This window comes from Lactuca sativa, chromosome 8, assembly GCF_002870075.4.
Source record: "Lactuca sativa cultivar Salinas chromosome 8, Lsat_Salinas_v11, whole genome shotgun sequence".
NCBI lineage: Eukaryota > Viridiplantae > Streptophyta > Magnoliopsida > Asterales > Asteraceae > Lactuca > Lactuca sativa.
Genome location: NC_056630.2, coordinates 244816391 through 244841189, shown reverse-complemented (window position 1 = coordinate 244841189; position 24799 = coordinate 244816391).

The window sequence follows — 24799 nt, the reverse complement described above, 5'->3', positions numbered from 1 at the left end:
GTATGAACTCACCGGACTCGGAAATCTGACGATTTCAGATACTAAGCGTTGGTTCGGGGCTTGATTACTTGCGATGTCCCTATGTAAAATGAAATAATGTCCATATATATCTAATTAGATTTACAATCACTAACTATATGGGACATTACACTCCAATGAGATTAAACACCTCAAAACGAGTGTTTGGAGTGACCCGGGTGACATCTATGGACGTGTAATGGCACTAAGGACTTGGAATTTGAGTTTACTCCCCAAGAGTAAACATTTAAGGGAGTTTACAACCACAAAACACATACACACATGAGTTTACGACCGTAAACTCATGTTGGTGTGATTTTGAGTGCTTAATGGCTTGTGTAGACATGGGGATTGTTGGAATGGATTTTATGAACTTATGAACTTATGCCATTTTCCGAGCCCTATTATGAATTTAGGGCACCATTTAGCATACTTTTAGGAGTTTACGGCCCAAGAGCATGTTCTATGGCCGTAAACTCTCATATGTAGGGTATTTGATGTGTTTAAGGTCCCCAAACTATTTTAGATGGTTCTAGGATTTAATACAAGGCTTTTGGTGGTGTTGGATGGCTTTCTAACACCTTAGAAGTGAGTTTACACCCATATTTGAGGAGTTTACGGCCCAAGCACATGCCTTGGCCGTAAACTCATAAAATCCCCTCAAATTTCATGTTTGAAGTGTTCTAGGTCCATAACCAATATTCTAAAAGTCGTATCTATGTCTTGTTTGAGCCATGGAAGGGTTTAAGGGCTTAATGTGACAACCCGATATTTCAAGACGATATGTTGGGACGCAAGTCAAATTTAGGTCAAAATTTAACTTTCCTAAAATCTTATTTGGGTTAAATAAAGTAGAAGGAATCGTATCAAGGTTTCCAAGCATATAAAGAACACTAAAATCCGAGTTATAATGAAGGAGTTATGACCATTCTAAGTTTTTCCGTCAGAAAAACGACAATACGAAGTTACGTAAAACTCGAATCGGAGATCGAGTGACTTTTGGCCGAAATGACCTAAACGAGAATTGAAGGTCTCGTCAATGGTATTTCAGCGGTAAAATGTCTGGCAACAACCGACGTCAGATAAAGATGTTATGAATTTTTAAAGAAATTCCTTAATCACGTCATTTTAATAAATAAATAATAAAAATTATTTATTAATTTGCCAGCGGAATCTAAACGAAAGTTGTAGATCATAGTCTCACCTTCGCGTGGATATAAAGAATGTCGAAAACGGAGTTCGTATGAAGGAGGTATGAATTTTTGAAGTTTAATTAATATAATTATAAATTTAATTAAAAACCCCCGGTATTATCCGAAGGGGAGTCATCGGATAGGACCCAAGTATGCTCTGCGTACATTCGTACGCCCCGTGTACTGAGATCAAGGGCCTCAGATTGTCCACGTCGCCCTATCCGAGGCATCCGACCCGTCCGAAGCGCCCGACCCGTCCGACCCGCCGACCCGTCCGACCCGCCGTCCCATCCGACCCGCCTCCCCAGCAACCCGTCCCATCCGAAGCCGAGGCAGTCGAGGCTTCGGTCATGCATGACGTACGCGTACGCGCTGCGTACGAGCGTATGCCCCACGTACCGAGGCGGTTCAGCCTTCCTATAAATAGGATGCGAGGCTTTCCGAAAAATTTGCTCAATTCTCTCATTTCTCTCGCGGTCTTGCCTCGTTTTCCGTGCCCGTTCAAACCCGAAGCTCTGGCCTTTTTGCTCAAGTCCCGAGGGTCGATTTTACTCCCGAGATTCCCGAGAATCCCGAGAAAAATCCGTTTCCCGAGACGAAACTCTGCCCGGTTTTCCATCTCGCTATCTTCAAACTTTCAGGTGAGTTCATACCCCTATAATCCACACTTTTAAATGTTTTATAAATATTTTTATATTCTTTTAAGGGGGGGAATACAAGTAAAACACACGATGATTATCGTATGTTATATAAAGTTTCGTTTTATACTTTTTATCAACGGAATCTTATGTGATTTATAATAATTATAAAGAAACTTTCGTATGCAAAATGTATCACGATAACATCATATCTTTTGAAATGAAAAGTGTTGTTATTTATATATAAATCAAACACACTACTTATACTGTATGTATATGTGTCCACCTATCATACTACAAACATACGATTATTTTGGCACGAAAAACATCAATATTTTGGGATACTTCTTGTTAATAAATCAATCTTATGTGATTTATAACTAGTATACAAATGGATTTACTACAAGTTTAACAGTTTCACTAAATATATTACTTCAAATGACTTTCTTAAACGTTTTTACATGATTAAAGCTCGTTATCAAACTGTCTTACATACTGTAAGCTTCCTTTCAAAATCGGTTACAAAGGTGTTTTTAAACAATGGTTTTCCGTGTACTTAAACTGTCTTATCAAACAAAATACTTTCAATCATTTTATAAACTAACATCAAGTCACAAATTCTTTATTAGACTTTTCAATGGTTTTACAAAACTTCTTTATGCTTTTATATTATAAATTGCATGCCTCTATATGTATAGTTATATAAGAAATGTTTAAAAGACTTAGGAAGGCTATCCACCCTATTTCCTTTTCGCGCCTTAAGATGTGGTCTGGTGGGATATTGGGCATTCGTCCGAAAGTCGTTTAAATATTAGTTATATATCATGTATACATATATGGTCATAAATGTTCCATCAGTTAATTTAGTTCCGATACTCGTAGATAGCAATGGTGTATAAACCTACTTGGTCACTCATCAATTACATTTTAGTAAACTATTATAGGAATAGTTTAGAGTAAACAAAACATTTTCCCTACTATAAGAAATTACACCAGAGTCAGTTCATTCATGAGTCCAGACTACATGTTATATGAAGGAATACTCTTACATGAATACTTATACATGAATACTTTTACATAGACATTATATGGCAAATTACTACTACATGTTATATGAAGGAATACTCTTACATGAATACTTATACATGAATACTTTTACATAGACATTATATGGCAAATTACTACTACATGTTATATGAAGGAATACTCTTACATGAATACTTATACATGAATACTTTTACATAGACATTATATGGCAAATTTCTATTACATGTTATATGTCTAGATACGGTTATATTGTTCGCCTTTCTATCTTTACCTTGTGATTCAATCACATCATCGACGAGATAGACTGGGACTTTATCTCCTAGTACCACATCATACTTTGAGGGACTAACCATTCCGACAACCACTGTTAGCTACAGAGGTAAATGAACAATCTACGGATGTTCTAGGTTGATACCATCGTGGGTATACATAAGGGACTAACTATTCCTAAACCCGGCTGTTAGCAACAGAGGTAAATGAACAGTCTACGGATGTTCTAGGTTGATACCATTTCAGGTATACTTAAGGGACTACTAATAATAGTTAAACAGGGAAAAACCATCACATTTTCAAGAGATGCGTACTTTCAAAACATTCGAGTCTTGGTAGAAGACTACTTTTATACTAGTAGGAAATATGGGATTTTCTAGAGCTTTTCATACTTATACTAAATGTTTCATCATTCATTTACCAGTCTTTCATATCAACTAATCAAAGCAATGACATTAAATACTTATGAACTCACCAGCTTAAATGCTGATCTACTCTTTCAAAATAACTTGTATTCTCAGGTTACAAATAGACAGGTGTCGATACAAGGTTTAGAGAAGACGGAGCAGTCAAGACTCGTCTTTTATTTTGATAAGTTATCATCATGTCTTGTACTATGAAAGAAAACACTTGTAACTAAAATTATACTATTAATGCAATGGATGATGTTGTTGCTTGTTTACTACTTTACATTTGTTGTGATGCATACATGACGTCCTCCGCCCCAGAACGTTTCCGCCGTTCTCGGTTTTGGGGTGTGACAGATTGGTATCAGAGCATTGTTTATAGTGAGTTGAGTATATCAACCCATAAAAGATATACTAACTATAAATACAATGGGATTAAAAACACTCTGATTTAGAGTATATGCTTTAAATAATAAGATATTTAAGTAAGTATACGTGCTGCATTCATACTAAAATCAGTGTCACTAGGACAGTACAAAAGAATTACGATTGTTGGGCAACACAAGTAGGCTTAGAGACATATGGTAAAAACTGGGAAGATATAGCCTGATCGCCTATATTATCCGAGGGTTGGCTAGCATGTGCCTAAGTTTAAGTGTGTAGTCGCAGCAATGCTAAAATCTTACCAACCCTACCACAATGAGAACAATAGAACATAACATAAAAAATTAAAATACTATAGGAGTATTTGGTGTTACTATAAGTACTTTATACTTGAGAATTAAAACGGGATCCTCATTACTAAGTTGATAGTTGCTAAGAGGATACACTAAGGCTACATGTAATTAGGATGTTATAGACTTAGAATCAGTGGTAATTTTGCCTTACCCCTATTCTGTGTGAATTTGGAAATAAGGTCACTTATTCGAAGGTCTATCCTGTTTAGATTACACATAGCTGGTATGCACTTCACAAATAGTGATGTAACTAATGAGGGTTTTCTAAATAATTATCTAGATAGTTCGTCTAATAATTATCCACTTACCCTAAATTCTCGCATAGAAATCATAGTTGGACTCCATCCCCTTGACAACCAGTATCTTCCGAATGAAGTCTTAACTGGTTGGTTTGGAGAAGAACCATAGAATGATCATCCTATCCCTTTGGATGATCACCATGATGAAAACCTTTCAGCCGATGCTAATTCCGAACTAGAGGTTGAGAACCTACCCCGAGCAACTCCCTTTCCAATTCCTAACCCTCGTCTTGCTTTTCAAGGCCCGACGCCTGATTCGGTGGAATGCTTGGAAACATGGAGCCAAGAACAAGATCAGCCTATGCCATTTATTGGCGACCGAAACTTTTACGACCTGAGCAATGGGGGCTCAGCAGGTAGAATCTTGCCAATCATGGTCCGCAGAGTGGCCCAAAATGAGATTCAAGGCAGGACAGCCCAACATCAGATTGCCGAAGTTGTCACCGATGCGAGAATGCATACCCTCCACACCACTCATCTAGAAGATGCTCACAAGAGATCAGAAAGAAACCATGAGAACCTGCTGCAAACACTAGCTGAAAACCCAAGCCAAAGTCATAGAGCTCCAAGTACGCCAGAGGGTGTACTAGAGACACCTACTTGACATGGAACGTCAATTGGTTGAACTAAGAATTCACCAGAGGAATTACCGTCGCCAGTAGTAGACGCTTTACTTTATTTCCCTTATAAAAAGAGGAATCGTATTTTTCTGTCTATGCCTGATGTGGCATTTTCTATGAAATTATCTGGTACCGTAAGTACTTTAGTTAGGTCTTTATGCTGTCAGGAACTATCTCCTGTGGATATGATGTAAGACCTTTACAAGGTCATTTTCCTGAACCTTTACGCCGTAAATATCCAAGATATTGACAGTCGGCTAACTTTTGTGTCATTTCCTTCATTGAAGTACTCTTATCATACTCTCATTGGAGTCTATCTGAAACCTGCTTTAGTTAAGTCATTGGACCATAGCAAGTTAGATACGGAGACATTTCCAAGTCTCTTTCAGTGGTTGGATTTTGTTTTTCACCAATCCACGATACCTCAACTTGTACAACAAACGTCTTGAGACCATTCTACGAACTTACCTCTATTCATTACTAGGACTGCATCATAGGGATGTAGGTCAAACCTTCGAGAACATCGTCGTACTCTTTACATGAACAATCTAAGTACATCAGGGTCAACCCTTTACACACACACTTCCATCCAACACTAGGACTGCATCATAGGGATGTAGGTCAATCCTTCAAAAACATACTTCTATTATTTACATGGACGATCGAAGAACGTCTAGGTTCAACCATACTCGCTCACAAATTCATTTTTCTTTTCGTATAACAGAATCATGTCACCGAAGAAAAACGAAAAACCCATCTACCAAACACCAACTCTTCAGATTGATGCAGCTACCTTTCAAGCTGCAGTCTCGGCTGCCGTGTCAGCTGTTCTGACCCTCCTTAACGCTAACAACGCGAATGTTAGCGGGATCGTTAACAATAATTCCAATCCAAGTAACAGTCAAGTACCTCAACGAGAAACAAACTACCACGACACCCCAAATCCCAAGCCCAAGAATAACAAACGAAAGTTCTGGGCTAAGACTAAAGGCAAATCACCCCAAGGGACGAGCAAAAGACAACAACATGTGGCAACCTTCGCAGCCACGACTTCTGTACCTCATACTACCATCCCTAACCCGGCCAGACAGTATGCTGGGAATCTCCCAAAGTGTAACAAATGCAACTATCACCATCATGGATTTTGTCGGAAAATGCAGTGCTTAAACTATAATAAAAAGGGACACATCGTCCGTTACTGCAAGAGTCGGATCCAACACATTACTTCAACCACCAATGTCGAAATCTCTCGAATATGCCATCTATGTGGCGTCATGGGACACTTCAAGAGGGACTGTCCAACAGAGGAGAATGATGGTGAATCCGGAGGAGTTTGACCTCATTATGGAAAGAGACAACGAAGGACCCTACTATAGTATAGGTTCACTTCCAACCGTCAGTAATATGTATGTTTTTATAAACCATCTAGAACTAGTGCAACTAGAGTCTTACCTTTTGCGAGATCCTGTCTGTATAGGAATTCTCATCCTGCGTATACTTGTCTTTTGTAGTATATCATATTCGCAGCATTAGTCTTGTAGTAAATCTAAAGTGTCGAAACACTGTTGATGATTGCACGGTTGTTTTGTCTGTAAACATCTTTTGTTCAAATCTAATGTCTTTAAGTTTCCTTATGATTACGACATTATCATACTACTTGATTTAATCCTATTCTCACAAGATGCAGCTTCATACTTACATCTATTCCTCCGAAATCGTCTTTCTAGCAAAACCGTTATTCCGGAACAACAAAGTACTCGTTCATAGAACACCTCATGTTTCTCATCCCTTCAAAGAGAAATTTAGCAAACCGCCCGAAGTACCACTCGTTCAATACGTCAAGTTCAATCCAAAGACCCACAGTTTCAAGCTTATTTATATAGGACTCGTATACCCGAGACTACGATTGGTGAGCCTGGTATAGGTTCTACTATGAACTGCAGGACAGAGACTGCCCAAGATTTACAAGTGATTATGCTACCATGCGAATAAACTTAGAAGCCAACACGTGCCCTTTCTGTCGATTGGGACAAGAAAGTCAGATAGAACAAAAGTACCTATCCTTTTTCCTTAAGTCATGAGTAATCATACTTTATTTTAGATCTTCACGTCATCTAATCAATCACAAGGTTCTGACTTCATAATCAGTATGAATTGGTTTTGTTCTTATACAAGAGGAAAGGTCACTGCCTATACCTCGAGTCAGCTTAAGACGCAGGAAGTTAACTATACAACACATAATCTTGAGTCAGGGACAACAGTAATTATTTGGAAGATCTGGAGGCACTACTTGTAGGATACAAGATGTACTATCCTCACGGGCCACAAAAACATTCAACATACGTTCGACCAAGAAGAGTTATCACACCAGTAAGGCCAACAAAAGAAACAAAGCCGTTCCCCTATAGTGAAAGGTTCGCTGGAAGGCCATACGAGGATCTAAATTCACTTAGGAATGCAAAGATCAAATAAAACTTCTATCTGTAGCGTAGTATCAATTCTGCTTAAACTCTAATTTCGGGACGAAATTCCCTCTAACGGGGGGATGATGTGACAACCCGATATTTCAAGACGATATGTTGGGACGCAAGTCAAATTTAGGTCAAAATTTAACTTTCCTAAAATCTTATTTGGGTTAAATAAAGTAGAAGGAATCGTATCAAGGTTTCCAAGCATATAAAGAACACTAAAATCCGAGTTATAACGAAGGAGTTATGACCATTCTAAGTTTTTCCGTCAGAAAAACGACAATACGAAGTTACGTAAAACTCGAATCGGAGATCAAGTGACTTTTGGCCGAAATGACCTAAATGAGAATTGAAGGTCTCGTCAATGGTATTTCAGCGGTAAAAAGTCTGGCAACAACCGACGTCAGATAAAGATGTTATGAATTTTTAAAGAAATTCCTTAATCACGTCATTTTAATAAATAAATAATAAAAAATATTTATTAATTTGCCAGCGGAATCTAAACGAAAGTTGTAGATCATAGTCTGACCTTCGCGTGGATATAAAGAACGTCGAAAACGGAGTTCATATGAAGGAGATATGAATTTTTGAAGTTTAATTAAAATAGTTATAAATTTAATTAAAAACCCCCGGTATTATCCGAAGGGGAGTCATCGGATAGGACCGAAGTACGCCCTGCGTACATTCGTACGCCCCGCGTACTGAGATCAAGGGCCTTGGATTGTCCAGGTCGCCCTATACGAGGCATCCGACCCGTCCGAAGCGCCCGACCCGTCCGACCCGCCGACCCGTCCGACCCGCCGTCCCATCCGACCCGCCTCTCCAGCAACCCGTCCCATCCGAAGCCGAGGCAGTCGAGGCTTCGGTCATGCATGACGTACGCGTACGCGCTGCGTACGAGCATACGCCCCGCGTACCGAGGCGGTTCAACCTTCCTATAAATAGGGTGCGAGGCTTTCCGAAAAATTTGCTCAATTCTCTCATTTCTCTCGCGGTCTTGCCTCGTTTTCCATGCCCGTTCAAACCCGGAGCTCTAGCCTTTTTGCTCAAGTCCCGAGGGTCGATTTTACTCCCGAGATTCCCGAGAATCCTGAGAAAAATCCGTTTCCCGAGACGAAACTCTGCCCGGTTTTCCATCTCGCTATCTTCAAACTTTCAGGTGAGTTCATACCCCTATAATCCACACTTTTAAATGTTTTATAAATATTTTTATATGCTTTTAAGGGGGGGAATACAAGTAAAACACACGATGATTATCGTATGTTATATAAAGTTTCGTTTTATACTTTTTATCAACGAAATCTTATGTGATTTATAATAATTATAAAGAAACTTTCGTATGCAAAATGTATCACGATAACATCATATCTTTTGAAATGAAAAGTGTTGTTATTTATATATAAATCAAACACACTGATTATACTGTATGTATATGTGTCCACCTATCATACTACAAACATACGATTATTTTGGCACGAAAAACATCAATATTTTGGGATACTTCTTGTTAATAAATCAATCTTATGTGATTTATAACTAGTATACAAATGGATTTACTACAAGTTTAACAGTTTCACTAAACATATTACTTCAAATGACTTTCTTAAACATTTTTACATGATTAAAGCTCGTTATCAAACTGTCTTACATACTGTAAGCTTCCTTCCAAAATCGGTTACAAAGGTGTTTTCAAACAATGGTTTTCCGTGTACTTAAACTGTCTTATCAAACAAAATACTTTCAATCATTTTATAAACTGACATCAAGTCACAAATTCTTTATTAGACTTTTCAACGGTTTTACAAAACTTCTTTATGCTTTTATATTATAAATTGCATGCCTCTATATGTATAGTTATATAAGAAATGTTTAAAAGACTTAGGAAGGCTATCCACCCTATTTCCTTTTCGCGCCTTGAGATGTGGTCTGGTGGGATATTGGGCATTCGTCTGAAAGTCGTTTAAATATTAGTTATATATCATGTATACATATATGGTCATAAATGTTCCATCAGTTAATTTAGTTCCGATACTCGTAGATAGCAATGGTGTATAAACCTACTTGGTCACTCATCAATTACATTTTAGTAAACTATTATAGGAATAGTTTAGAGTAAATAAAACATTTTCCCTACTATAAGAAATTACACCAGAGTCAGTTCATTCATGAGTCCAGACTACATGTTATATGAAGGAATACTCTTACATGAATACTTTTACATAGACATTATATGGCAAATTACTACTACATGTTATATGAAGGAATACTCTTACATGAATACTTATACATGAATACTTTTACATAGACATAATATGGCAAATTTCTATTACATGTTATATGTCTAGATACGGTTATATTGTTCGCCTTTCTATCTTTACCTTGTGATTCAATCACATCATCGACGAGATAGACTGGGACTTTATCTCCTAGTACCACATCATACTTTGAGGGACTAACCATTCCGACAACCACTGTTTGCTACAGAGGTAAATGAACAATCTACGGATGTTCTAGGTTGATACCATCATGGGTATACATAAGGGACTAACTATTCCTAAACCCGGCTGTTAGCAACAGAGGTAAATGAACAGTCTACGGATGTTCTAGGTTGATACCATTTCAGGTATACTTAAGGGACTACTAATAATAGTTAAACAGGGAAAAACCATCACATTTTCAAGAGATGCGTACTTTCAAAACATTCGAGTCTTGGTAGAAGACTACTTTTATACTAGTAGGAAATATGGGATTTTCTAGAGCTTTTCATACTTCTACTAAATGTTTCATCATTCATTTACCAGTCTTTCATATCAACTAATCAAAGCAATGACATTAAATACTTATGAACTCACCAGCTTAAGTGCTGATCTACTCTTTCAAAATAACTTGTATTCTCAGGTTACAAATAGACAGGTGTCGATACAAGGTTTAGAGAAGACGGAGCAGTCAAGACTCGTCTTTTATTTTGATAAGTTATCATCATGTCTTGTACTATGAAAGAAAACACTTGTAACTAAAAGTATACTATTAATGCAATGGATGATGTTGTTGCTTGTTTACTACTTTACATTTGTTGTGATGCATACATGACGTCCTCCGCCCCAGAACGTTTCCGCCGTTCTCGGTTTTGGGGTGTGACACTTAAAAACCCTATAAATTAGTGTTTACGGCCTAGACACATTCCAGGGCCTTAAACTCTTAAACAAGTGTCTAAATTATGTTTCAAGGCATTGTAAACTCATTCCATAAAGTCATCTAGCCATATCTAAGGTCTAATTGTGGTTTGGAAGGGTTTTGTTGCTCCAAAAACCCCATTAATATGAGTTTACAGCCTAGGATAGTTCTAGGGCCGTAAACACATGATAATGGTCCTAATCCATAGATTATACTCGAATTTGAAGGCTAAAGAGGTTGTATAGCATGCTAGGGAAGTTACCTCAAAGATTTGAAGCCTTAAACTTGAGATTTGGACCTTTAATTCTAGTTTGAGGAGAGAGGTTGGGGTGATAGTTGTAGAATGAAGCAAAAGCTTCAAAATGAAGTCTTAGAACACTTTAAATAGTGTTCGGGATTTGGACACGATGAAATTCTACCCGATACCGGCGTTAGACGGGGCTTTTGGTCGCACCCGGCCAATTTGCCGTAACCTGATATGGTTGATTCTAGAAATGTTTCGATCATTAATATGAGACGTTAGAATGAGTTCTAAGGGTATTAAGATACTTATTAAGTCATAAAATAAAATATACATTAGTGACTTAAATAAAATGCTGAAATCGGAATTCGAAATCGGAAACGTTGATTGGACGATCGGAACGAGTCGCGAGTAGGGTTACATTTAGGGATATGAATTTCAGGTTGTTACACACTTTCCCACGTAAGTGGCGATCTATGCCTTCATATTTGGCCACCAATAATGTTGCTTAATATCCAAATACATCTTATCTGAACCCGGATGGATGGAATATCATGTCTTGTGGGTTTCGTTCATGATTATTTCTCTGAATCCCCCAAGTGTAGGGACCCAAAATTTATTCATGAAATAATAAGCTTCGTTCTCTTTGGCTTCAAAAAACTTTATCCATCCCACGTAGTGTTTCATTAATGATGTTCTCCTGCTTTAATGCATCTAACTAGGCTTCCTTGATTTGCGAGGTTAGGTGGGATTGAATGGTTATTGATAGAGTTTTCACCCGGCGACCTGAGTATTCTTTTATGCTCAGCGCATCGGCTACCACGTTAGCCTTGCCTGGGTCGTACTTGATCTCGCACACGTAATCATTTAGTAGCTCAACCCATGTTTGCTGCCTCATGTTCAATTCTTTTTGATTCAGAATGTGCTGGAGGATTTTGTGATCGGTGAAGATGTTGCACTTTATACCGTAAAGGTAGTGCCTCCAATTCTTTAAGGCGAAGACCACAGCTCCCGGCTGAAGATCATGAGTAGTGTAATTTACTTCATGCGTCATTAGCTGTCTGGATGCGTAAGCTATCACCTTTCCACACTGCATAAGGACACAACCTAACCCTTGATTCGAAGCATCGCAGTAGACTACGAAGCCTTCGGTTCCCTCCGGTAAGGATAGCACTGGTGCACTACATATGGCTTGCTTCAAGGTTTGGAAGGCAGCCTCTTGCTTTTCTGTCCAACTGAAAGATACACCTTTTTGTGTCCAAGTGGTAAGCGTTTTGGCTATCTTGGAATTTTTTTGAATAAACTTTCGGTAGTAGCCTGCGAGACCCAAGAGTTGTTGTATTTCTGTTGGTGTTTTCGGGATTTTCCAGCCTTCAATGGCTTTGATCTTGGAAACATCTACATGAATCCCTTCCTTTCACACTACATGATCCAAACAGTTTACACTGTGGGGCCAGAACTCACATTTGGAGAGCTTCGCATATAATCTTTCAGCTCTGAGGGTTTCCAAAATTTAGCAGAGGTGTTGATCATACTCTTCTTTGTTCCGAGAGTATACAAGAATGTCATCGATGAAGATGATAACAAAATTATCAAGGAATGAGCGGCAGACTCGATTCATGAGGTCCATAAATGCAGCGGGGGCATTTGTTAGACTGAAGGGCATCACGACAAATTGATAATGACCGTATCGAGTTCGAATGGCAGTTTTTGGAATGTCCTCTTCCCGAACTCGGAGTCGATGATAATCGGATCTCATATTTATTTTTGAGAAATAACTAGCCCCTTGAAGCTTGTCAAATAGATCATCGATTCGTGGAAGTAGGTACCGATTCTTGATGCTGAGCTTATTCAATTCCCTATAGTCGATGCACATCTTGAAGGATCCATCTTTCTTTTTGAAGAAAAGGACCGGAGCTCTCCATGGCGAGAAGCTTGGCCTGATGAATCCTTTTCCAGGAGTTTGCTTAGCTGGCTTGATAATTCTTGCATTTCCGTGGGAGCCAATCTATAGGGTGATTTGGCAATTGGAGTGACTCCTGGTACAAGGTCGATTTGAAATTCGACTTGCCTTTCTGGGGGTATTCCCGGAAGGTCTTTTCAGGAAATATATCCGGAAAGTCACATGCCACTGGGATATCTTGAATGTTTACTTCATCTTTGGTCTTATCCACAACATGAGCGAGGAATGCGTAGTTCTTCTTGTCTAGGCACTTATGTGCCTTGATGCACGAGATAAGGCGAAGGTTGGCAACAATTTTATCTTCATAGATTATTAGGGTTTCGTGATTGGGGAGGTAAAGGCGAACGGCCTTCTTGCGACACATAATATCAACATGATGGGGGCTTGACCAATCCATGCCGATTATCACATCAAAGCTCCTAATATTTACTAGCATCAACTATATTTGGAAATAATGATTGTTTTGTGTAATATGCATCCTACATAGACATCTTTGGTTGTTTCGGTTTTCCCATTAGCCATTTCCACCGTGAAGGCTTTGTTGAGCTTCTAGGGTTGTTGATTTGATAAGTGTTTGAATTGGTTACTAACGAAGCTTCGATCGGCTCTGCTATTGAATAGGATGCATGCATAAGTGTTGTTAAGTAGGAACGTACCAGTAACAATGGTCGGATCTTGGACTGCTTCACCTTGACCCAAGGTCAGGACCCTTCTTGATCCTCCCGCTCCTTGATTGTTGGCCTTGGGAAAATTGCGCCTGAAGTGACCGGTTCCTCCACAAGTGTAACTAGCCCCAATAATTTTGTTGTTGTTGTTGTTGTTGTTGTTTTTGTTTGGTTGCTGGTTCTGTTGAGGCTGAGTTCTACAATACCTTGCGGTATGACCCTTTCGATTTCAAATTGTGCAATACATCTCCCTGCATTCTCCATGATGGTGGAAATTTCATTTTCTACACTTGGGTAGGGTCCCTAAGTACTGTTTGGGAGCATTTGGTGTGGATGAGGCTGGAGCAGGTGGTGTTGAAACAACTGTGGTAGTAGCTGCATAAGCTGCTATTGCTTGTTGCTTTTTAGACGACCCTTAGCTCTATAGCCCCTTTCGTTTGTTGTCTTTGCTTTGCTTGTTAGTCTTTTCTTCCTTTCTGCTTTCAATTTCCCTAGCCTTGTCACCTTTCTTGTTACCGTGGTCACAGAGCTTTTAGGTCAATCTCTTAGTGCTATCATAGATTTCAGGATTTGCTGCTATCACATTTCCCTGAATTGGGGAGGTTAATCCCTAGATGAATCTCTCAATCTTCTTTCCTTCAGACGTGATCATCCCTGGACACAAGAGCGACAACTCACTACACCTTGAGATGTATGCATCAATGTTGGAGTTTTGGAATGTGAGGTTCCACAGCTCTTGTTCCATCTTCTAAATTTCTCCTCTTTGACAGTATTCTGCCATCAACATTTTTTTCAGCTCCTCCCATGGCATAGCATTCGCCACCGGGAATGTTGTGACATCCCCTTTCTCACGTCCAGAAAAGACCGATTTTGTTTATGCTTTATAAAAATCAGAGTAACTCTTTTAACAAAAATGTTGCGGAATTTGTTTCCAGTAAAACATGATAAATAAGTTATCAAAGCATTTCTGAATAAAAATATTTTTATTCATTTTAAAACATTTGGGATGTCATCGTCAATACAGAAACATAAGCATAAACAAAACTGACATTCATTATCACTAGTGATTTATATCTCCTTAATCTCTCAGTGTAATGTGACTTCATATCAACATCTGTGATATAAATAAACTAAGTGGGTCAGGTTGAGAAACCTGGTGAGTACATAGGGTTTTCAACCCACAATGAATAAGTTTATTAACTTTATCAAACCAAACAAACCCGATTACCTGTTCCCGTTATCCTCACTTTATGTCCTTAAAACATCTAACACAAGGGACCTAGTCTAAGGACTTTCATCGGGATGACAACACATGCTTCGGGGGTTCCTCAGCAATTTATGTGAAATAAGGCAACCATGTGGGGGATGGAGTACTGCTGGTGAGCCACAGTTCAATTAAACACCTACAGGCTGCGAGCCTGCTAGCGTTCCACTCGACTGTCTAGAATAGTCTGTGGTTGTCATCTATGCTCCGCAAGATGACTGGATCATCAATAACATCTATATCGAGGCCTCTCATTAATTTATTTTGTCACACAACAACTATTCATCTGCACATGTTTTACCCAACACATTTTGTAGATATAACATACATATACAATTTAAATCATTTAAAACATGTATAAAATCGTTCATCCAACATAGATAGCAAGTATACAGGTAATATGCACACACAACACGTAATTTATATAAAATACTTCATATCTATGTGTAAGCTGAAATTAACCATGCACTCACTTGAAAGGGTGGTGATTCCGAACTCAGACAACGCTTCACTTATTAAAAATAATTTCATTCGTCGAAACCTAGTATTATTACCACTAGATTTTAGTATATTATTCGCGTAGAATAATTAATAGTCTAGCTATTATTACTATTATATAAGCATTAAACAATACTTATATAACCCATAATAATAACCCAAGTACTTATTATAAGCTCCTAATAACGTTACTATAATTAAATAAAAGCCATATTAAAAAATAGCGTAGGCGTAGCTCAGTTACAACGAGTTTTATAGAAAACCAGGATTTTCTTGGAGCTGTGTTCCCGAGACGAAAAGCTTTTCTTCTCGGAGCCATCGAGCACTCTGGGGCTTCCGCCTCGTGCTAGGGAGGTTCCTTAGGCTTTTCGGGGGGTTTCAGGGCTAGAGAGAGGTTCTAGAGAGAGAGTAAAGAGAAGAAAGAATTGGAAAGATGTGAAGAAAATGAGGGTAGGAGAGGTTCTATTTATAGGGTGAAAAATGGCTCAACTTGGTGCCACATGTCATCATCTAATGGCAAGACTTGGGGAGAAAGCAATGGCCAAGATTGTACCATATCACCCATTTTCGCACAACACACTTCCGAATTCTAAAGTCTGTAACTTTCACATACGACCTTCGTTTTTGATGTTCTTCATATCCACGCGTAGGTAAAAATAAGATCTACAACTTTCATTTTGACTCCATCGGCTAATTCTCGACCGATCTTAAATTTAACAGTATGAGGTGATTATACCGTTAAATGTCCGCGTAAAATTCATAACTTCTACATACAGACTCTGTTTTTGTCTGTCTTTTTACTGTTGAGTTCCTATTAATGAGATCTTCAATTCTTATTTAGGTCACATAGGCCAAAAGCTGCTCGATCTAAAATTCGAGTTTCGAGCTGTGCACTGCTAAGCCAAATCTTAGAAAATTCATAACTTCCTTATACGAAGTTAGATTTGGGCGTTATTTTTTTTGTATGTTCTCGGTTTAACGTATACTACAAATTTTGTTTAGATTTCTAAGTATAAAAAGTCATCCATCGTAAATTCACTATTTACGTCTCCTGGTGTCGTGTCGGTTTTGCTGTAAAACGTCAACGGACCATAACTTTTTCGTTATAACTCGGATTTCAACGTTCTTTATATGTACGGAACCCTTGAGACGTATTCTACAATTTGGTTAAGATTATTTATTCTAAATAATCTTTTGTCAAAAAGTCGTTTTCGACCCCTATTATCTCTAAATTGACTAGCCCGGATTTACGGGCGTTACAAGTGTCATGGCCTCTATGTGACCATTCCACCAAAAAAGAGCTTCATCGATGAATGTGCAAGCTGTAAACTTCACCTTACACTCCTCGGGGCATCCGCAGATCTCGAAGACTGATACAACTTTTTCTATCCACCTCTTTAGAGTTATTACGCCTCTTGTCCCGTTGAAAGTTCGAGGCTTGGCGTTCGTGAAATCATTGTAGGTACAGACCTTTGTAGCCCCTTGGGTCAACCCCTGATTCGAACTTCCGGCTCCATTCCCGTTACCTCCACCGTTATTCCTATTGTGAATGTGTGTGAGTGCCACTGAAACTGCTGCTTGGAATGCAGCCAAGTTCACCTCAGGTGTAGGTGGTGGTGGTGGTGGTGGAGCTGCATTGTTGTTCAATCGCGGGTTTCTTCGAGGCATCTTCTATCACGGAATAGAGAGATGATGAGTACATAGCGTATCTTAATTTTGGAATCCTACGATCTCGGTAATTCGATTTGTGCATATAAGTGATTCCATTTATTAACATGAAACAAAGAAATAAACACATAACAGATAACAACATCACGTTAAAACACATAATTGTTCCACTAATAATAACCATTTTGGATACATGAAATATTGCCTCAAAGGCATACAGTACATAAGAAAGTATATAATTCGATAGCATGACGACCTTATGAGTAGTGTAGTCACTTAAACATAAGGTCGATAGTACATAGAGTAGTACATATAAAAGAAACACAATAGTAGTAGGAGATACAGCTGATCCTAGTCATGATGAGATGTGCCAGGGGGTGGTGAAATCATATGCCAAAATGTTGTGCCACAAGATTAGCCATCTCGGTCATCTCCTTGACGACCTCGTCTCTTTCATGTCCCGCCTGCACGGCTTGCGCCTCTACTGCTAATAGTTGTTGCCGAAGAGTGGCAACCTCCTCCTCTAAGGCGTGAGTCTTATCAATGGGATCCCGTAGTGCTTCAGTGTGATCATGTACTGTTTCTGAAGTGGGAGGTGCATTGGAAACTTCATTAGTGTTTCCCTCTTCCTCCATAACTTCATCGGATTCTCCAAACTCGTAATCTGTCTCCATGTAATCCTAAGGCTCCACTCCGGGTCCTGCCTCTTGACCCATTGCAGGGTCTCCTTTAGGATTTTCTTCGGGCTCTTCCAACCACCCACCATTCCCCTGGTTAGGGAAATAAGGATCTCCTGGGTGATGGAATCTGGCCATAGCATCTGCACGAAGGTATATAAATACTAGAAATAGCACATTGATTACATCTATGGTATTTTAATTATTTAAGTTTGGTTTTATATGCTCCTCTTTGGGTATCTACATGGTAAGTTTTTGATTCATTGTCCATCACGATCACTCCTGAACACATGTCAGTCGTATTTTGAATGAATGTAGTTGATTAGAATACATTCATTCCCAATACGATTACATAACTTCCCGGGTTTAACCGCAACGTTCAAATCCTCCAAAGACTTTTATTGCTTATTATTATACTGTTATTCTAAAATGCACACCAAGGTATGTATCTTATTTGTTTTGTTTAGATTTATTTAGTCCCAATGTGTTTATAATTGTATATCATGTATGATTAGATATGCCAGTTCACTATAAACAAAGCTCTGATACCAATCTGTCACACCCCCGAACAAGACGGCGAAAACGTCTGGGGGCTTAGGTGACTTCATCTTGTAATATCATCAAAATGTATATAATTGAAACAAGACAACACCATCATCATACACATCAAGATACAACCATCATTGTTTTACATCTAGTATAGTATCATAAATTACATGCCAAAAATATTAAATGTATGATGATAACAAAACAAGACAATTTCCACACATTCTTGTTGACATTTCCACTTAACGATTCCCTGATAATACAAGTTATTTTGAAAATGGTCAACATAACAATGTTGGTGAGTTCATAAGCATGTTTGAATGAAAATTTTGTAATGTCCGAACTGATGGGTTTTGGCCATATGAACATTCCTATGTGCACATGCAAACCCTAATGCTTGGATCTATGGCTTCTAATTAAACATGCTTGTATCCAAGACTTCTAATGGCTAATTAGGTATAAAACAATCCAAAATCAGATCTACAATCATACCTTTGATTCTCTTGTTTGTTCTTATTGTCTTGGAGCTCTAGAGTCACAATTGTCACTCCTCTAATGGCTTACAAACACCAACTAGCAAGATGATGATTTGAGAGAGAGGAAGCAGCAAGAAATCGCCCAGAGTATCTTTACTTATGAAGGGGTCCCTATTTCTAATGCCAAGAGGGTCTATTTATACTTGCAGGGCTCCTAGGGTTTCACCTTTAAACCTTAATTGGATAACATAGACTCCAAGTAATCCATATCCTTTCCTTAGATAACCCTTTGGACGATTTTAGGCTTATCCTAGCCCTAGAAAGCGTCCAATCCTTTATCTATAAGGATTTATAGCCTAAAGTCCAACTATCAAACAATTGACAGTTTATACCCTCATATTTAATTAATCCCTTTATGTCACCAAATTAATACTAATTAATCTATGACTTATATTAATTAAGTAACTATATTATTATTCCTTATATTATTCTCATAATATATTAATAATAACTATTCTCTCATAATAAATCATCCTATCAAGTTGCTATGGTGAAGGCAACCCAAAAAGACCATGCACAATCGGGTCAAGTATTTGCCTAATATAGTTGCAGCCTTAGACACTATTCCAATAGTGTCCCACTTGGATAAGTCTAGTAACTATATGCGCAAGTAAAATTCGATTTGCAATCGTAGCTCTCAAAGACGCTGTCAAACTCTGATCTAATCAATCTTGTCCTTTAGATAAGGGATCGTACAGTCCTCTGTTAGATATCATGCTGACAGTTCTATGGAATGATTAGTCAAGCATTTAGGTTTCTCGATCTCCGATTCATTTGACATAGAACTTAATCGAACACATCAATTTAGTTCTGACCGGGCCTGGCACATAAGTCAAATCAAATCATCGAGCGGCCGAGATATCCCTTCTACCCTCTTAGGATAAAATTTACAGATAAACTTCGACTTATATGCATTTACTTATTTAATAATCAACTATACACAATAATGCGTTTTATAACATTGAGTTACCAATGCGTTTTCGCATTATCAATGTATAATCAATTAGCAAATAATAAACCATATATCTAGGTTTTAAGACTATATGATATTATCGTCTTGCGATCACCTTTTATATATCATATTCCATACGGTGATTCCAGCAAGCGTGGGTTTGTTCCAATGCTCAAAACCAGTTCATAAGCACTCATGAACGTCGTAGCAATCTTTTGCTATGTCTAATACCATTTAGACAGTCTACGCACCAATTCACGACAATCTTCATTCATATCTACTTCCAACATATGAACGATTGTGGACAATTTGAATAATTCGATTATTCCTAATAAACTCAATTATTATGGAAGTCAAAACATGCAAAATGAAACAATAGTTAAACAATTAACATATGACAGTAACTTTACTTATAAATAAAACTCCTTTATTTAATCATCAAATGTCAATTACATTTATCTATTACACGTTTCTAAAACTATCTAATCTATGCTAATATCATCCTTTAGCCCAATACTCCTAGCATGCTGCAGGTGCTTAACCCTACTCAGTCCCTTCGTAATCGGATCTGCTGGGTTATCTTCCGATGATATCCTCTTCACTATGAGTTGTCCTTCTTCTACACGATGTCTGATGAAGTGGTATTTTCTGTCGATATGTCGAGATCTACCATGATCCCTTGGTTCCTTGGTCAAGGAAACCGCTCCTTCATTATCACAGAAAATCTCCATGGGCTCCTTTATGGCGGGTACAACTCCAAGATCTCCGATGAAGTTCTTCAGCCATATTGCCTCCTTCGACGCTTCGCTCGCTGCAATGTACTCTGATTCGCACGTTGAATCAGCTACGGTTTCTTGTTTGGAACTCTTCCAAGTAACTGCTCCACCATTTAGGGTAAAGACCCAGCCCGACTGCGAACGGTAGTTGTCCCTATCGGTTTGAAAACTGGCGTCACTATACCCTCGCACCTTCAAGTCATCACTCCCTCCGAGGACTAAAAACCATTCCTTCGTCCTTCGAAGGTACTTAAGGATATTCTTCACAGCAATCCAATGTGCTCTGCTAGGGTTCCCTTGATATCTACTAACCATGCTCAAAGCAAAGGCTACATCAGTTCGAGTACAAGTCATAGCGTACATGATTGAGCCAACTGCGGAAGCGTATGGAACTCGGCTCATTTCAGCTATCTCAGCTTTGGTACTCGGACTTTGAGTCTTACTCAATTTGGCATTGCTTTGTCTCGGTAATTCTCCCTTTTTCGAGTTTTCCATACTAAAATGTTTTAGTACCTTCTCTAAGTAAGTGTTCTGACTAAGTCCAATTAGTCTTTTACTTCTTTCTCTTACTATCGTTATTCCCAAAATGTAAGAAGCTTCTCCGAGGTCCTTCATAGCGAAGCACTTCCCGAGCCAGGACTTAACCTCCTGCAGAGTCGGGATGTCGTTTCCTATGAGTAATATGTCATCGACATATAAAACGAGAAAGCTTACTATTCTCCCACTGGCTTTGACGTATACACATGATTCATCCTCGCTTCGTACAAATCCAAACTCTTTGACTTTCTCATCGAAGCAGAGATTCCATCTGCGAGATGCTTGCTTAAGTCCATAAATGGACTTCTCAAGCTTACACACTCTATTCGGATGCTTTGGATCCACAAACCCCTCTGGCTGAGCCATGTAAACATCCTCAGCCAACTTCCCCTTAAGGAAAGCGGTCTTGACATCCATTTGCCAAATCTCATAATCATGAAATGCGGCAATTGCTAACATCACTCTAATAGATTTTATCTTCGCAACTGGTGAGAAGGTCTCTTCATAGTCAACTCCGGGAGTTTGAGTAAAGCCCTTCGCAACCGATCGCGCCTTATATGTGTGTACCTTTCCATCCACGTCGGTCTTCTTCTTGAAGATCCATTTGCACCCAACGGTCTTACGTCCGGGCACATGATCAACCAAATTCTAAAGTTGGTTATCATACATGGATTGGATCTTGCTATCCATCGCCTCTTTCCATTTTGCTGACTCTGGGCCTGCAATGGCTTCCTTATAGCTATTAGGTTTATCAAGATTTACTAGTGTATCATCACTAATATACGTGTCCCCTTCGGCAGTAGTATGAAAACCATAAAACTGGGGTTGAACTCTTACTCTATCAGAACGTCTAAGAGGTAAGGACTCGTCAATTGGTTCAACTGGAGTTTCCTCCTTGGGTTGAGTGCCAGTGGTAGAAGTTCCTTCATCTATCGAATCTTGAATCTCTTCAAGCTCAATTTGCCTCCCACTGTCCTTTTGGCCTACGAGTTCTCGCTCTCGGAAAACTCCTCTCCTCGCAACAAAGACAATATTGCCCTTCGGTCTATAGAAGAGATATCCAAAGGATTTCTGTGGGTAGCCGATGAAAATACATCGCTCACTTCGAGGTTCGAATTTGTCGTGAGTATCTCGTCTTACGAAAGCCTCGCAACCCCAAACCTTGATATGTGCCAACGAAGGAGCTTTCCCCGTCCACATCTCGTGAGGTATTTTGGCAACCTTCTTAGTAGGGACTCGGTTAAGGATATGGGCGGCAGTCTCTAAGGCATATCCCCAAAAAGAGATTGATAGTGAAGCACGACTCATCATAGAGCGAACCATATCCAATAAGGTTCGATTACGCCTTTCTGCCACACCATTCAATTGTGGTGTCCTAGGTGGCGTCAATTGCGAAACTATTCCACACTCCTTGAGATATTCATGGAATTCAAGACTTAAGTACTCTCCTCCTCGATCGGATCGAAGCATCTTGATCTTCCTGCCCAATTGATTCTCCACTTCATCATCTTTCCCTTTCCTTGACCAATTGCCAAGACAGGAGCAGCGGGTGGATTGGGAGTTGGTGCAACAGACTTGTCTTTGAAGTTGCTCTCAGCGACCCTCAAGAGACCTTGGAGTTTGCTTAGTGTGACCTCCTCTTTGTTCATGTGGTAGGTCATACTAAATTGGTTATAGCTTGGAGGCAAAGAGTGAAGCACCATGTCGATTGCCCAGTCTTCCCCAAAGTCAACATTCAACTTGCGAAGACGATCGACATACTTTTGCATCTTTTGCAGGTGCACGGAAAGAGACTCTCCATGACCCATCTTAGCGGAAATCATGTTAGTGAAAATCTCATAATGCTCTTGTCTAGCGTTTTGGTGGTATCGCTCCAATAAGTCTTGATGCATCTCGTACGGGTACATGTCCTCATAGGACTTTTGGAATTCGGACTTCATTGTGGCTATCATGATGCAATGAACCTTCGTTGCATCACGCTCATGAGTTTCAAAAGCGTTCATTTCAGCCGGAGTAGCAATTTCAGCGTTGACCCTTTCAAGCTTCTCATCGAGGACATACTCCTTGTCTTCGTAGCGAGCAATTGTGCGAATGTATCTTATCCATTCGCTAAAGTTCGTTCCATCGAAGGTGACCTTTTGGCAAAGGCTCATCAATGTGAAAGAACTATTGGCAGCGTTGTTGGTCTTCGACATCTACAATTAGAAAGGACAAAGATAGATTAGAATATGAATCCCTAAATTTCACCCAATAAGAAAATTAGGGCTAGGATCCAACAACAATATTTACATCTTAGAAAAGGGATGCCGTAATCTAAATGCAAATAGTTTGATGGTAAGTGAATGACGATTCACTAATTCACCATCATGAAAAACCTAACTCTAAGTTCTAAATGTATTGAGAATTCCTAGGTTCGGATGAGATTCATTGAAACTTTTCAATGGCATGTTTAAATCTCGATATGCCCCTCTCATTTGTGACTGGGATACCGAGGATCACAAAGTGGGTGTGAATTACCATGCAAATTCACACGACGCCTTCGTTGTAACGATCACCTATTCGATGTGCCGGTAAACCACACACGCTCCATCGAACTATGATAAACAACGAATCACCCTTTGCCACCTTTGCCTAGAACCAATTAGTGTGCCGGTAAACCACACACGCTCCACTAACTTCTTAGCAAGGTGCAAAGTGTAAATTCATGGGATTGCATCAATTCACTTTTCCTAAAGTTACTAAGATTGGGAAAATTTGAAAATATTTAGTTACTTGTATTTCCTATTATACTTTTAATGAAAGGATGAGGTTGTCCTATCCTATCCGTTCGGCTAACGACCCTCCACCGATCAAGCAAGCGGTGGGTGTGAGTGTACACCCATTAAGCGCCATTTTATAGGCCGCAACCTTATACCCACCTTATAGATCGGCTTCGTGAATGAGGCCTACTAGCGGTAAGACTAGCATTTAGTTATACATATATATAGATATTAATCTTGTAATATTATATTAGTATAAGGTTGAATTTTAAACTTGTATAACTCTAGGGTTTGAAATTTAAATTTATCTAAATTAAACTTTTAATCATAAAACACAAATTTCAAAACTTGAGGGCAAGTTTTAAACTATTCAAAACATAGAGGATCAAATAACAAATAATTCTTATTAACAATTAAACACATAATTATCCATATTTGATTTATTTGAGATTTCTTGAAAAACAATTTACCAATTAAAATAATAATTAATAATTATCATATAAGTAAATTAAATATTTGATTAATTGATAAATATCATTAACTAGATCAAAAATATGGTCATATTTATCACAAAATCGGATTTGGGATGATCTAATATGATAATGGTAACTTCCCATAAGATAATTACAAAGAAATCCCGAAATTGGCTCTTCCTGACGCTCGGACTCGCCTAGTACCCATTCTGGACTCGCCGAGTCTACAGTGGGACTCGCCGAGTCCATGACTCAGAAACACAAAATTCGAATTTTGCAGTTAAGATTCAAACAAACAAGCAACAATTTAAAAGAAACCAAGCTAGGCTCTGATATCACTGATGGGTTTTGGCCATATGAACATTCCTATGTG